This window comes from Anser cygnoides, chromosome 26 (assembly GCF_040182565.1).
Source record: "Anser cygnoides isolate HZ-2024a breed goose chromosome 26, Taihu_goose_T2T_genome, whole genome shotgun sequence".
Taxonomy (NCBI): Eukaryota; Metazoa; Chordata; class Aves; order Anseriformes; family Anatidae; genus Anser; species Anser cygnoides.
The window spans coordinates 3,655,469-3,668,696 of NC_089898.1; the positions used below are offsets into that span (position 1 = coordinate 3,655,469).

Genomic DNA, 13,228 nt, shown 5'->3' on the forward strand with positions numbered 1-13,228 from the left:
TATTGGTGCCCAGAAGCTTGGAGGTGGATGCTGGTGCTTCTCAAACCCTGATGAATGGAGCTGGCTTCCTTAGTGTGTCAGTAGAGGCCAATACTGTTTGGATCCCATCTTTGCTGCAGTGAATCACAAAGAACTACAGTTCAGCTTATTTTCAGCATTTTGTTGCTAAAAATCCTCTTTTTTTGGGTCCCTTTTACTTGCAGAAAAAAGTTGAGAATTTTTTCAAAGAGAACAACTGTGGGACAATTATAGTTTCTTCTGTTCAGCTTTGATTAAAGCTTCATGTTTATTTTTAAGAGAATCACAAGGCGCTTGCTTGATGCTAAATGTAAGTACGATGACTCAAAGAGAATGCTGAGGTCCAAACTTTGAGAAATGAATCAGTGAGACACTCCCAGCAGTATTAAATCCCACTTCATATTTTCAAAGCTGCCAACAAATTTAAACAACAAAAATTAAGATAACATGTTGTTTTGGTCTGTATTTTTAGGACGACATATGCTACCAATTCTCAGAGAACATCTCGTAGTTGATTGGGAGATGTGCAAGTGCTTTAATGCTGCAATCCATAATGATTCTCATACACATGGATTTTTTCATAACTTGGGCTTTTGCTGTGTTTCTAAAACCAACCAAACAAAAAAGCCCTGACTTTAAACTGAATACTGCACCTTGTCTGATAACCTCTGCACATACTGAGTGCTCTTGTTGTGTGGAGATGCTTTTTAAAGTGTTTACAAGAAGAAACAAAGAGGCATAAGTATCTTTTCTTTAAGCATCTAAACAAGGTGTATCCTCTTGTTTTCACACTCTAAGGCATTTCTGAAAATCCTAGGAATATCTGCTTACTATTTAAGCTGGTAGGTACCTTCAGCAAGATTGGACGTAGAGGCTGCACTACTTATTGCAGCAGTAAGAATGATCAAAAAAAATCCTTCTTGGGTGGAGTAAATGTGTGATAAAACCTCATAGATCATTGTTAGGAGTGGTTCTTTTATAACAAAGTTTTGAGTCAAGTTTTTCCATGTACTTTATTCTTATTGGGGGTATAATCTTGCATGTTTCTGTCCATCTTCAGTTACACTTTAAAAGGTCACCTTGTGTCGTTAATATTTTAGATCCACATCAAATGAGGAATCAAGAGTGCAAGCATCCAGCTTCACATACAAATATCTATTTCTGCTTTTGGAATGAGAAAAGAGCTATTTGATTGTCCTCAAAATGGAACTACAGAAGCTTTAAAATGTTTATCATTTCTGTCTGTGATAGTGTGTCCACAGAAATATGGGTGCAGTTGACCACAAGCACTAAACAGATGAAGTCCCTCACCTTTCTGGAGTCTGAGGGTAAGGATGAGTCTGTGAGTATATTAACATTACACATATATTTTTAACTTGAGTGTACCTTTTACAAAATCAAAAAAAAAAAATTGTAAATGTTGAAGTGTATGTAACTTCTAATGAAAGAAATTACACGGAGACTTTTTGTTAGGTCTCATGGTATTCACAGTGCTACTTATGGTGTAATTTTTCCCCATATCTTTCCGTCACAAGGAAAAAAATCCTTTATGAAACTGCTGTAGAATATTGGCATGAAGTTTATCTTATGCAAATGGAAGGAAGGCTTCAAGACATCATTGCAGTAACAAGAGTCACTGCTCTGTGGGCCTGAATTTCACTTTTATTGTCTATTTGCAGATGTTTACAGTCTGATTCTTATTTGTGCTAAGGCATTTTCTTAGTGCTCTGACAGGCGTGAAGTACCCTTCTACTCTATAAGTTCTAGTATATTTCATTGATTTTGATGTGTTGGGTTTATTCTCTTTCACTACTGGAAACAAGAAATTTCATATCAAATTTCAGTGTGAACAGAGGAAATCCAAATTCTTTATCTCATACATGAGAACTTGTGTTCGTTCTGGGTTCGAAATCAGACATTCTAATCAACTAGAGTGCATTCTCGAGTCTGATAAATCTTAACAGACCCTTTAATCTATATGGCTTAGAGTTTGTGCCAGAGTGTGCAGCCAGCTGCAAAATATGACTTTCAGTAGTTTCATAATTTCTGCATGTATTTGTTCGGATAAGTGTCTCTTCAAGATATTGTATTGTTGCTTTATGAAAGAGGCTTAAGCTGACTCTGAGTTTAAATTACATTTTTTTTTCTTCCCAATTTAGAGCTTTTCCAGGTGTCACAAGATAGGGGCACTATTATAAAGGAGAAGACGGACTTTTGAATGGTGGTGCTATTTTTATTAGGTGTGCATGCATGCATAGATATACTTGTGCTCCATTATGCCCCATTTCTCACTTTGAGTGCCACTTCTAGTCATTTTCATGACTTTCTGAAGCACTGAACTGAATATCACTTATGGGCAGGAGCTAAAGGCCAGCAATGTCACTTCGTAATTCGCTTCAGTAATCTTTGGGCTGAGTTTAACAACAGAGTTCTTCTGTATCTGCAGCACTGACTTTTTTGGCAATCCACTTGTACCTGCTGCTGCTTACATGCAAGAACAGATTGACCACCCCCAGGTACCTTGGAAATGATGCTGGTGTAGCTGGCTGGGTTATCTATATTTACAGGGTTTTGCGCTGTGGATGAGAGCACAAATTGGCACCCAGTGCCCCTGCCGGTGACAACAGCCTTGCCATGGAAGAGGTGTAGCAGGAGTCAACCAGCGTGGGCTGCTTGCCATCTCCCTGTGCATGCACACAGCCCCCGTTACAGTAGGTCTTGCGTGACATTCAGCTTTCTTGCTAGCTCTGCATGGGGATGATTCTTGTGGAAGCAAAGGTTAGTCTAGCTGAAATGGTTTTTGCGGTAGAGAGACACGGTGTTACCTATGGTGTGTATCCTGATATGCTATCAGAGCATTAGGATAGCCCTTGCTCAGCATCATCTTGGGCAGAAACAATAAGAGCCGTACTCTCAACTTGCAAGTAAGGTAGAGTGGGGATGTACTGTTTTCAGTTCTCTTGACTTTCAAGTTGAAGATTTTGTAAATGTAATGTTCTGTCCCCCTTCCCCCCAGGATTTCTGTAAAAAATAAGATAACCTTGGCACGCTGTTGTAATTGTCACTCGCTCTTTCCCTTGGCACTCTTAGGACAAGTGTTGCTTGTACCCTGAAGGCAGCCAGCAGTGCTAAATTTTATCCAACTGTGACTGTTGCTTTATTACCATGAGGACGCAGGACTGAGCAGACAGTGCAGAGGAAGATATTTCAAACTCCTCTTATACCTTCAGTTTGGGAAATTACATTTTGCCGTGTAGTTTTTAATCTGTCGGTATAGACCATACAAAATGACAAGTGAGCATGATTTAATTTTATGATAGCACTGCATTAGATGACCGTTTTATGTTGCTGTAAAAGAAGGTTTTGAAGTAGTGGTGTGCTTTGCTCTTCCTTCCACATTTGAGATTCTTGTTTCTTGAGGTTTGGCAATAAAACCTTAAGAATGTTTTCATATCTTTACTGTTGTCTCCTGGGATCTGGTTACCCATGCAAAGCCCTATTTGGCAAAGCAAGTATCACATAGGCACCGAGTGTTTTTGTGTAATTTTATCAGGACTTGGCAAAATATTTTATTATGGACATTCTAGCCTGATCTCTTCTTTCACAGGTGGGAAAAAATGGGTCCAGGGAGTGTAAGCAATAAGCAGATGGCCAGAACCCAAACCCCAGTCCGGTTATCAACCAATTAAGTAGCCAAATCTGGACTTGAGAAGGTTCTTATTCAGTAGAGCAAGCTCTGTATTAGTTTCAAGCAACTTCCTTGTAGGAAGTGTGTAAGTAAAAATTCATTTGTTTGAAATGGTGGTCTATTAAACTGAATTAAAAAAAATAGTAAGATAACACTAGGATAGGATTCAAATATTTTAATTAATGAGCAAATTGCTTTTGTCTCTTGCAAGTCTCTGATGCTAGAGCAGTTTATACCAGCTGAGAATCTGATCCCGAATTTTCAAAGATAAATTCATCTCTTTTATCTGCTGCATCATTGTAAGAAGAGATATATGTTCACATGCAGTGGAAAAGAGGAGGGAAGTAGAGCTACAGTAAGTACTGTTCTCCAGAGGCCCAGCCAATGTAAAAATCCTGCAGTTGCAGAAGGACATGGGCTTCTATATTGGGTGCTCAGAAAGGGAATTTAAAGCAGTGACAAATACGTAGCAGTTTTGTATAATCAGCATGCTATCTGTTGTATTGAATCATGGAAATGTAGTAAAATCCAAGGTGAACATCCATTTAGGAGTTCCTGAAGGGTTTCTTGAGAACAGGCCAAATTCAATATGTCTTCAGGTGCCTTAAAGTTCATGCAGAGAAAACACACTCTGCTGCCAAAATTTGTTAGAAAGAGATGTTATGGGAGCTCTGATGACAATTGCTTAGAAGGTACTTGTTTCATCATTTTGTTTCTTAATTATTGAAGTAATGGAAGTCAACAAGGCTAATCTGATTTGCGGGAATAATTGAGGTCAGTGTGCAGGGAATAGGGAAAGAAAGAGGTGGCTTGCCATTTAATCCAAATGAAATGATAATTTTCACTTGGATAAGCAGAGAGCAATCCAGAAACAAGATGAATGCATTTTGTTTTAAAAATGTACAGGGCTTTGAAAATTTAAGGGAGGGGGAGGGGGCAAAAAAGAAGAAGCTGGAGAATAGGCAGAGGGGATAAAACACTACTGCAAAAAAACAACCTATTCCATTTTATTTTCCATGATTAAAAACATCTTAATAAATTAAAGCAAACTGCAATAGAAAATGGAAGGGGGAAAAAAAAAACTCAGACCTACTAGGAGCTGCAATGATGGGAGTCCTGGTAAGAGATCCAGTTGTAGGCTATTTTAATTCCCCTGTGATCTTAGGACCCTACCTCATCTGTATTGCTCATACCACAAGGCTGTTACCTATTTTTAACATAACTATAAAATAGCCCTGATAAAATTTTAAAGTAGGTAAGGCTAATACACCTCAATTTCTTGTTTTATTTGGTTTGCAGTTCTAAGGTGTGTGATGATCTTACATCAGCATGCACTTTACGGTAAATGTGAATAGTTTCTTCTATTTTATATTTCTCTCCAGAAAAAAGTGATGGGCTTTTTCTAGCGCAGACATGCACTACTTCAAGATTAGTCTACTCCTGTCCCCTTCGTCCCATTCACATAAAACACATTAATTCTTCTGCAACTTTGCATCTTCGTTATTGAATCCAATTCTCTTTGGTAACACTGTTCTCACAAGCAGATAAAGCTGAGGACTTGAAAAAATGGGAAGCAAGAGGGCACAGTTATTCCAAACAATTTTGTTATTTATTAGCCTTATAAATTACTATTTGATATCTCCAACCTAGCTGATGTTTTCAACACTTTACAAAATCAGAATGGCTTTGGATTATTCAGTTGTGAATTGAGCCTGATCTCCAGTTTAGTATACAAAGCAATTAAGACTTTTTTTTTTTTTTAAACTGATCTCCATTATGACACTAGGGAATGGATGGTAAAATGTCAGCTGCCACATTTCTGGCCTGTTGAACACTGACCAAATCCTCACTTTGCAGCGTGGATTTAATCTGCCGCTGGGCTACACAGCAAGGGGAAGGAGGCTGCATAGGAAAGGACTGAGAGTCAGTCTGCCAGTTCTTTCTCCTTTTCTGGATGTTTTTTTTTTGTGTGTGTGTGATCTTCCCCCCATTGAGGCGAAGGGGAACAAAATATTAGTCTGTCTTTAGCCATCCTTAAACAAGAGATGTGAGTCTTGCAGACTGGTGCTTCATCTCTTAACAGTGCACAGGCAGAAGCACTCATGAATGTTCATTGCAGTTGTAAGATTTTTGTACCAAATTAATCACCATGTGCACCTGCATCCATCTGCCTCCAGCAGCTCCAAAAAGAGGTCTGTCACAAGAGTCCTAAAATGTTCTGCCAGAGAATTCTGATGGGGTTTTAAGTCAGGCTGGCTGGAGGCTAATTCTCTGTGCTGTGCCCCTCATGGGGCATAGCTGGACTCCTGTCAAGCTGGCAGCAAAGGAAGAACTCTGCATTACAAGCAGTTCCATGGTGTGAGGTGATGCTGTAGTTAGTGACAGCTTGGGGCCCACAAATATGGCATTTCCGTGATATGGGATCTGCTCAGCAGTGCATATCGGATCCACGCACCTAGTCAGCTTGTGGGATGAGCGTAGCATTCCCCCATATAGTTCATGTTTATCTGTGCAGTGGGAAAAAAAATCATCCTAGAGGCTTATTATCATGCGTTCATGTTGTTAATAGTGCTGGTAGGGTGCTTTATTAGAGTAATACCTCAACATCTAAGTGCAGTTATAGCTTTTAAAACAAATTTCTGTACTATTGACGTAGGGAAGGCAATCTGCACTGTGTTGAGCCCCGGCCGTAATTGAAGTGGTGTATTTTTGTCCCAGGTTTGTGGGACCTGAGTATTAAATTGTCCCAAGGTTTTTAACTTTAAGCTAGGTATCTTTCTACAAGATATTTCCACAGCAGACCGTGAAGAGGAAACATCAATATTTATCATCTTCTAACTTGTTTTTTAAACTCATGAGACATGCTTTAAGAGCTGCTTATTTGTAAAGGAGGAGTTTTCTTTTAAGCAAAGTAAAGGAAAAGCTGCTTTTAATAATGGTTCACTTTAATCAGTGGTTAGGGAATAGCACTCTCCAATACTTTCCTCCTCATTTATGTCTCTTCGTATCATAACCTGTGCTGGAAGAGAAGAGTCTGGCCAAGACATTTTTCTGGCCTTCAGCAGGAAGAGTAGTTGGTGGTGAGGTGGCATGTAGTAGGGACGGGAACTGTGCCTCCTCCTAGGCTTGTCAGGCAGGAGATTTTGAGATAGGCATAACACTTCAATCCCAATGGATTTTTGGATGAAAAGCTATTTTTTCAGCAGGGAGTTTATCTAAGTAGCTACATATCTTACAAGAAATTAAACCGATTAACCAAACCTTGTAGCTAGGCCTTCCCAGATGATTAGGTTCCAACATTAAAAAAATCTTCTGTTGCAGACTGGACATTTAAGGTGGAAGAATAGATTTTAGGCTGCAGGACACTCAGAATTTGCCTGAACAACCAACTGCCATGTAAGCAAGGCAGTACAACCGGAGCATCATCTCTTCTGCCTGTCCCCCTGGAATCAGCGTTCCACATCCTTCCTTGGTTTTCCACAAAGCCATCTGCTTCTACAGCTCTACTTAATTCGGGCTTAGAAATTAAATGAAATATTTAGCTTCACGTTGAAATGCTAGGTGATTTTGGTCAGTTTTACTGTTGGGTTTTTCACAAGGCTCTTAATAAACCTTGTGCCTAGGTTTTGTAGTGCTCCTCTGAAAACCCACCCGCTCCTTTCAGTGCAGGGTTGACTAGCAGAAATGCTTTTGCACACCTGTTAAAATACTGTACCGCTGTTAAAATGTTTGAATTCCTACTTTGCTTTGAATGTAAATATGAGTTATATAAGCTAATGAGGACATTTCTGTTCATATAGAATTTGTGGATGCATGTTGAAAACAGCCGTAAAAGGACATTTCTTGTCTTCAGCAAAACTGACAGCCATTCTTTGAATGTATGCTGCTTGTGCTGAAAAACCAAGACGTATGATTGTCTCTTTCAACTAAGAAAAAAAATACTTTTTTAATGTCTGTAAGAGTGAAAATCTATGCTGTTTGCTATGATGCTTCCTTTCAAGAAGCACTGCTTTGTTTTGGTGTGCAACTATTGCTTTTCCCTTTGCTTGTCTGTCTTAAAAGACAAATTCTAGTGGGAATGCACATCTGTGATTAACCTCCCTTCCTTCCACTGTCAGTCAGAGCCTTCTCAGCAAGAGGCTTGTTTAGAGTTTAAAAATCATTATGTTGAGAAGTTGTCTGGAAAAGGAATTTGAAGGTGTAATATTGTTGCAGTGGGCGGGATACTTTTTGCTTTTGCTTTTTTACTTCTGATTAATGTTGGGCTTTGTATGCCTGATCGTGCTGTGCAGCAAAGCAAGGAGAGGTTAATTCAGCTGGACGAAGTAAGGCTAGAGGGAAAAAAGGGGAGCAGGGAAATCATCTACTTTTCATCAGATTTTCTTTCTTCAGTAGCTGGTTATTCTGTCTAGTACCACTTAATGTCTAAGCAGATGTACGTTGACTGGAAATGATCCGATATGTTCTGCTGGACCAGATTGTGCAAATGGATATCCTGCCCTTAGATAGTTATCACAGCACACACCGAGACTGCTGTCCCAGTACTTTGTTCCTCCCAGGAACTACGCAAGCTGGTTTTAATCAGCTGTGAATGAAGCCAGCCAGCCCTGCTTGCAAACCCATTCCCAGTTATTAAGCTAACCTGACTGATTTTGCTTACGGCAGATTAAGGAGTATGAACTGCCCCACCTGCAGATCTTTGAGGAAGGTATCTTCCTGCGCAAGGGTTGTGCCGCAAGGTAACAACATGTGTACCCAACCTGGCCATTTACAGAACAGATGTCTTTCCATTGCCGTGGTAGCATAAGCATTGAGATCAGTGGAAAGACTGATTTTAGAAAGAATTTTAGAAAGATTATGTTATCAGCAAACTTTTTCAGTACTAGCCTGAAAAAAAAGAAAAGAAAAAAGGCACATCTCAGACCTTCACCACAATAAAATACATATCTAGAGATTATCCTGAAAAACAGGGTAGGCTGTTTTCATGTCTCTTAATCCTCAGTCTTCTAGTTCATACTGTGATTTTCTGCAAGCATAAAACTTTTTTAAAAAAAAAAAAAAACACACAACAACAACAACAACAAAAACTAACACCATTCTCACATTTCATACAGTAGAACAAGAAAAATGTTGCTTAAAAACATTGCAAGACTGATGAGAGGACGAACAATGGCCAAACTCTTAGTAAGCTTTGTCAGGCCAGCTTTGAAAAAAAAAAAAAACTTGCTCAAATGATATGAAATGTTTCAAGCTCGGCTCTGTACCACCCCAGTGCTGAGTAGACACAAGCCCCAGTAGAGAACTGTATTAGCATGGTTGTTACGTGTCTGTTCGCTGACCTTCCTAGTGCAAGGCTGAGCATCTTTATTTAAACTGCTGAAAGGAAGGAAGAATGACGGCAGATGACTCAAAATTTTAAGCAGCATCTTGAAGTCTGGACACATTTCTAAAAATCCTTCAACATCCCAGAATGGTGCGTATTGAGATTCAGAGATCCAGTACTAAGATCTGGGTCTCTTCTGCCTGTGTTTTTGGGGTGGATTGTATTTTCTTCAAATGCATCTCCTTTTAAAGTGGATTGAATTGTTTTTGGTGTCTTATTGAAGTTGATGGAGATACTTGCCTCTCTCTCTTAAACTTTTCCACGTAAACAGGAAAACGTATATATTTAAATCAGAAATCCATGGTTATACAGTCAGACTAGAGGTCTGCCATAAGAACTTCTGCCTAGCTGAACCTCGTGGAGTTGTGCCAGTTTAGACAAAATCTGTTCTTCAGTATCCCTACTGAAGTTGCAGTAGAATTCTCTGAGCAAGCATAATTCAGCAAGGCTCATGTTATCTAGGTCATACGTGAGAGGGAGGATATTTAAAAGGAAATCTGAAAGGCTGAAAGGCACTTTGATTTGCCTAGGTATTAGGGTATATAATTGAAAAATATTTGTCTCCCTGGATTTAAAAATTGTTGTAATACTTATATACCACAGGATGGAGTTACAGGCTTAACTTTAGATTTTCTTGCCTTCTAGGCAAACGATTAATGTTGTACTGTTGCTTTTTAAATACTTTGTACTTGCAACAGATGTGTTCAAACAGATTGGAGAAAATTCTTCCCAATTGCAAAGGGCAGAATGAGGTTATACCTGGCACAAATCCTGTTTGTGCTATATGTTGAGGGTACAAGTTGTACATGGTGTTCGTGTCATTGTTCTACATGCTTTAATTCCCTATGATTAGGGATTCATGGATGACAGAGCAGATAGACACAGTAAGAGACACCCGAAACCTTGGTGAAGTTGGAATAGATACTCTTTTTCTTCTAACAACTTGCACATATGTCCATTAAAAACATGCTGTTTTCCTCCCAACACTCTGAACTCTAATATCTTCATGACCTTAAAGCTGTCTGTCCATCCGCTCTGCACCTTCAGTAGGTTCATAAATATTTGCAGCCTAACCACTGGGGGCTTCTCCTTGCTCCAGATGGCATCTGAAGGAATTTACCTTTTTCAGAAGTCCAGAATATTCTGAGAAAAAACAGTCCCTATGAGGTCATGGACTTCATCCCAATGTATGGGATAGTGTAGTGTGATGTGGGCAGTGTAATGTCATCAAAACTGTGGGTTGGGGGCAATAATGAGCTGAAGTCTGGAGCAGTGATGGACAGTCTTCCAGCAAGGCTTGCTGCTAGGAGTGAAAAAGCATAAATATATCTTTTTGTTTTTTTTGTTTATTTTTCTCTTCCTGCTGAAGGAAGAGGCTGTGTTCTAAAAGTAGCTGCTCCTGAAATCCTCTCTCTGAAAGGAGACCTAATGCATGGAAGTTTGAAACATAGTGAGTTCTGGAGCTGATACTGCAAACAGCTAGTAACTCCTGCTGATATGGCTGGGAGAGGCGCTCCCAGAGGCTTTGTTTCCAGGAAGGCAAGTTAACCTTTAGCAAAATTAGTATTCCTCAGCTTCTCTGTCTCTAGAAAGGTGTTGGGATTTAATTACATATCAAAAAGAATTATGAAACTGAATCTACTCGTCTTTGCAAAACACTTGGAAACCTTCAGATTGTGGAATTGGCAGTATCAATAATTATTATCTATGTCACCCTTACAGTTTTCTGCCTATTAATCAAGACAGCAGCACTTTCTCTTGGATGCTTAGAAATGTCCATTGCCATGAGGAAAGCTGCTTCAAAAGAGGTGGTAGCTGATTTGTGGAAGTCTTCAAAGCTGCCTTCACACTGAATGATGTAAGCTGTTCTGTTTCTCACTTCTCAATTGCTTCTCAAACATAAATGAAATTTTACATTGCCAAAAAGATCATTTTCAATTTTAAACACTTATAAAGTATGGTTCAGGTTTTAGTAAATGCACTCAATTAAAACCCAATAAAAACCTTCTTCAATGTTTTTATACTTTTTTGAAAGGCTTTTTCATTGGCAAAAGATTAATTTGAAAATATACCTGTGTGTATTCACAAGGCATGTAAATTCTGAAGGAAAAAGGTTGTTACGGCATTCAAGCTCTGCTTTTTCCTCTTGAGACTTTTTTTTCTTTTCCCGTCAGGGTATTCATAAAATATTAAGCAAAGCCTTGGACACTATGCACTGTGTTAGAGAGTAAACTTGGAAGCCTTTGGATTTCTCTATCCTCATAAAATAATTAAATATGGGGAATCTTCATTAGTTGTAATGGTTTTTCTTTGGTCTCTTGCCTTGTCAATTCTCATAAAGCTAAGCAAAGTCAGATAGGGTCGATACCTGTATGAGAAACCTGGAGGAAAAGGAATCGGCATTTGTGAGTCACGAGTGAGTGCTTTTCTCCGACTCAGTGCCTTGCAGCATGGCAGTAACCAAATTATCATCCTTCAGATGGACATGTACACCTAAGGGCTTTAGGAAGTGACCAAATCTGTGAGGAACATGCCATGAAAAAGAGCAATACAAAGCTCTAACAACTTAAATACAAGGTACTGTATGGTTTTTGCCTAATTCACTGTACCATAAGTGTTCTTATCAAGTGATCCTCTCTTTCTATGAGTTCTCACCAGAAGAAGTCTCTCAAAATATTTATCTGGGACTGGCAATTCAATAGCAATAATGCAAACTCTGAAGCAATTTTCTTCTGCTGCTTCTATTTCTCACATCTCCTATTAACCACATGCCATTTTAATGTTTATTCTGTTGCTGGATTCTGGACCGTTTTCAACAACCAGATCCCATAGATTGGGGTAGGAACTTTAAGACTTCTTTAATAATTTGTTGTGTATCTATGCTCTTAACAGCATGCTTAGCCCTGTCCAGAATTAGGGACGTGACTATGTGAAGGTTCAGTTTCAAGATAATGCTCCTTAAAATTAAGATATTGTGCACTTATGTGTTCAGGTGGATACCCTTCCCTTAGTGGAGATTAGGACTCAATCATTTCTTCTTTTAACTCGGATGTATCTATATTGTCTTCCATCTGATGTGTGGTGTTTTGTTAGCTTTTCTTCTGCAGGAAATTGCTTTTTTTTTTTTTTCTTTATTTTGTTTTCTTTCTTGTCTTTGCCATTCTTTGATACATATTGCGGGCTTTGTGAGCTGGACTGCTTTAGGAAAACATGCTTTTGTGCCTTGCCTTTTCCATTCTTTCCTGTGTTGTCGATTGACAGCTAATGTACTTACGGCAGGAACACAATGATCCAGTGCACCTGTGCACCATCATCTGGACTTTGTTTTTTTTGTAGACCCCCAAACTGTCTTCTCCTGCTACTTCATGAGCTGCTCCCAGAATAAGCAAATGACAACTTCTTATTTGCAAGGGCTCCTCAACTTGCTTTAGGGACGCTTTCCAAGCTACGTGTTCTTCTTTCACTGTGTTGTCAGCTTGTCTGTTCCCACCTGCTATACTGTCCACCGTGCTTCTGGGAAGAGTATAAGAATAGTAGTAACATTTTAGCTAGCTTTCAAAATTACTTTTGGCTGAGTACCATTTTCACAGAATTATTGTCATCCAGAAACCTTACATCGCTAGTACTCTTGCATTGAAAGGAATGTCATAGAAAAAAAGACAATTATTCTGGTGTGAAGTCAGTACAAGTGAGAGAAAAACCTCTCCAGAAGTAACATGATTACATGGATATTACTGTCAGAATATTATATCACTTCTAAGCAACACATATCCAGAGATATCCAAAACCTTAAATGATGTTGAAAGATACTCTGAGAAAATCAATGACTACTGCTAGCCACCTCAGGTAATGCAAATATGCTGCACGGTTATCGTGGTGTTGCGAAAAGTCTTGGCACATAAATTCTGAATTGCTTAGCTTCTGTGAGTACCAAGCAGACAGAGAAGCAGGAAAGTTTAACACTAGTGTTTTATTGTTAGAATAAAGTTTATCACTGAATATTCAAAATATCTTTATAGGTCTGAATAATCAGCCACGGCAATATACAATGCATCATCAGTGTGCTCGCTCTCTAGTGTATGCACAGCATGCAACTATTTGTCAGATGGGTGGTTGGTATTTGAAACCCCAGGGAGGAT

General features: G+C 39.0%; 1 long non-coding RNA gene across 7 annotated transcripts in view; it reads left to right on the forward strand.

Moving 5' to 3' along the window:
- Positions 1–13,228, forward strand: part of LOC106046257 (uncharacterized) — a 59,887-nt gene that overhangs the window by 16,787 nt on the left and 29,872 nt on the right. For 2 of the 7 annotated variants that reach the window (XR_010826670.1, XR_010826672.1), the window contains 2 exons: positions 1,270–1,360; positions 2,586–2,729. This is a non-coding gene — a long non-coding RNA (uncharacterized lncRNA). Of the gene's footprint in view, positions 1–1,118; positions 1,361–2,585; positions 2,730–13,228 lie in introns of all 7 variants that reach the window. The other 5 variants (XR_010826671.1, XR_007157455.2, XR_007157456.2 and 2 more) reach the window with 5 other exon arrangements.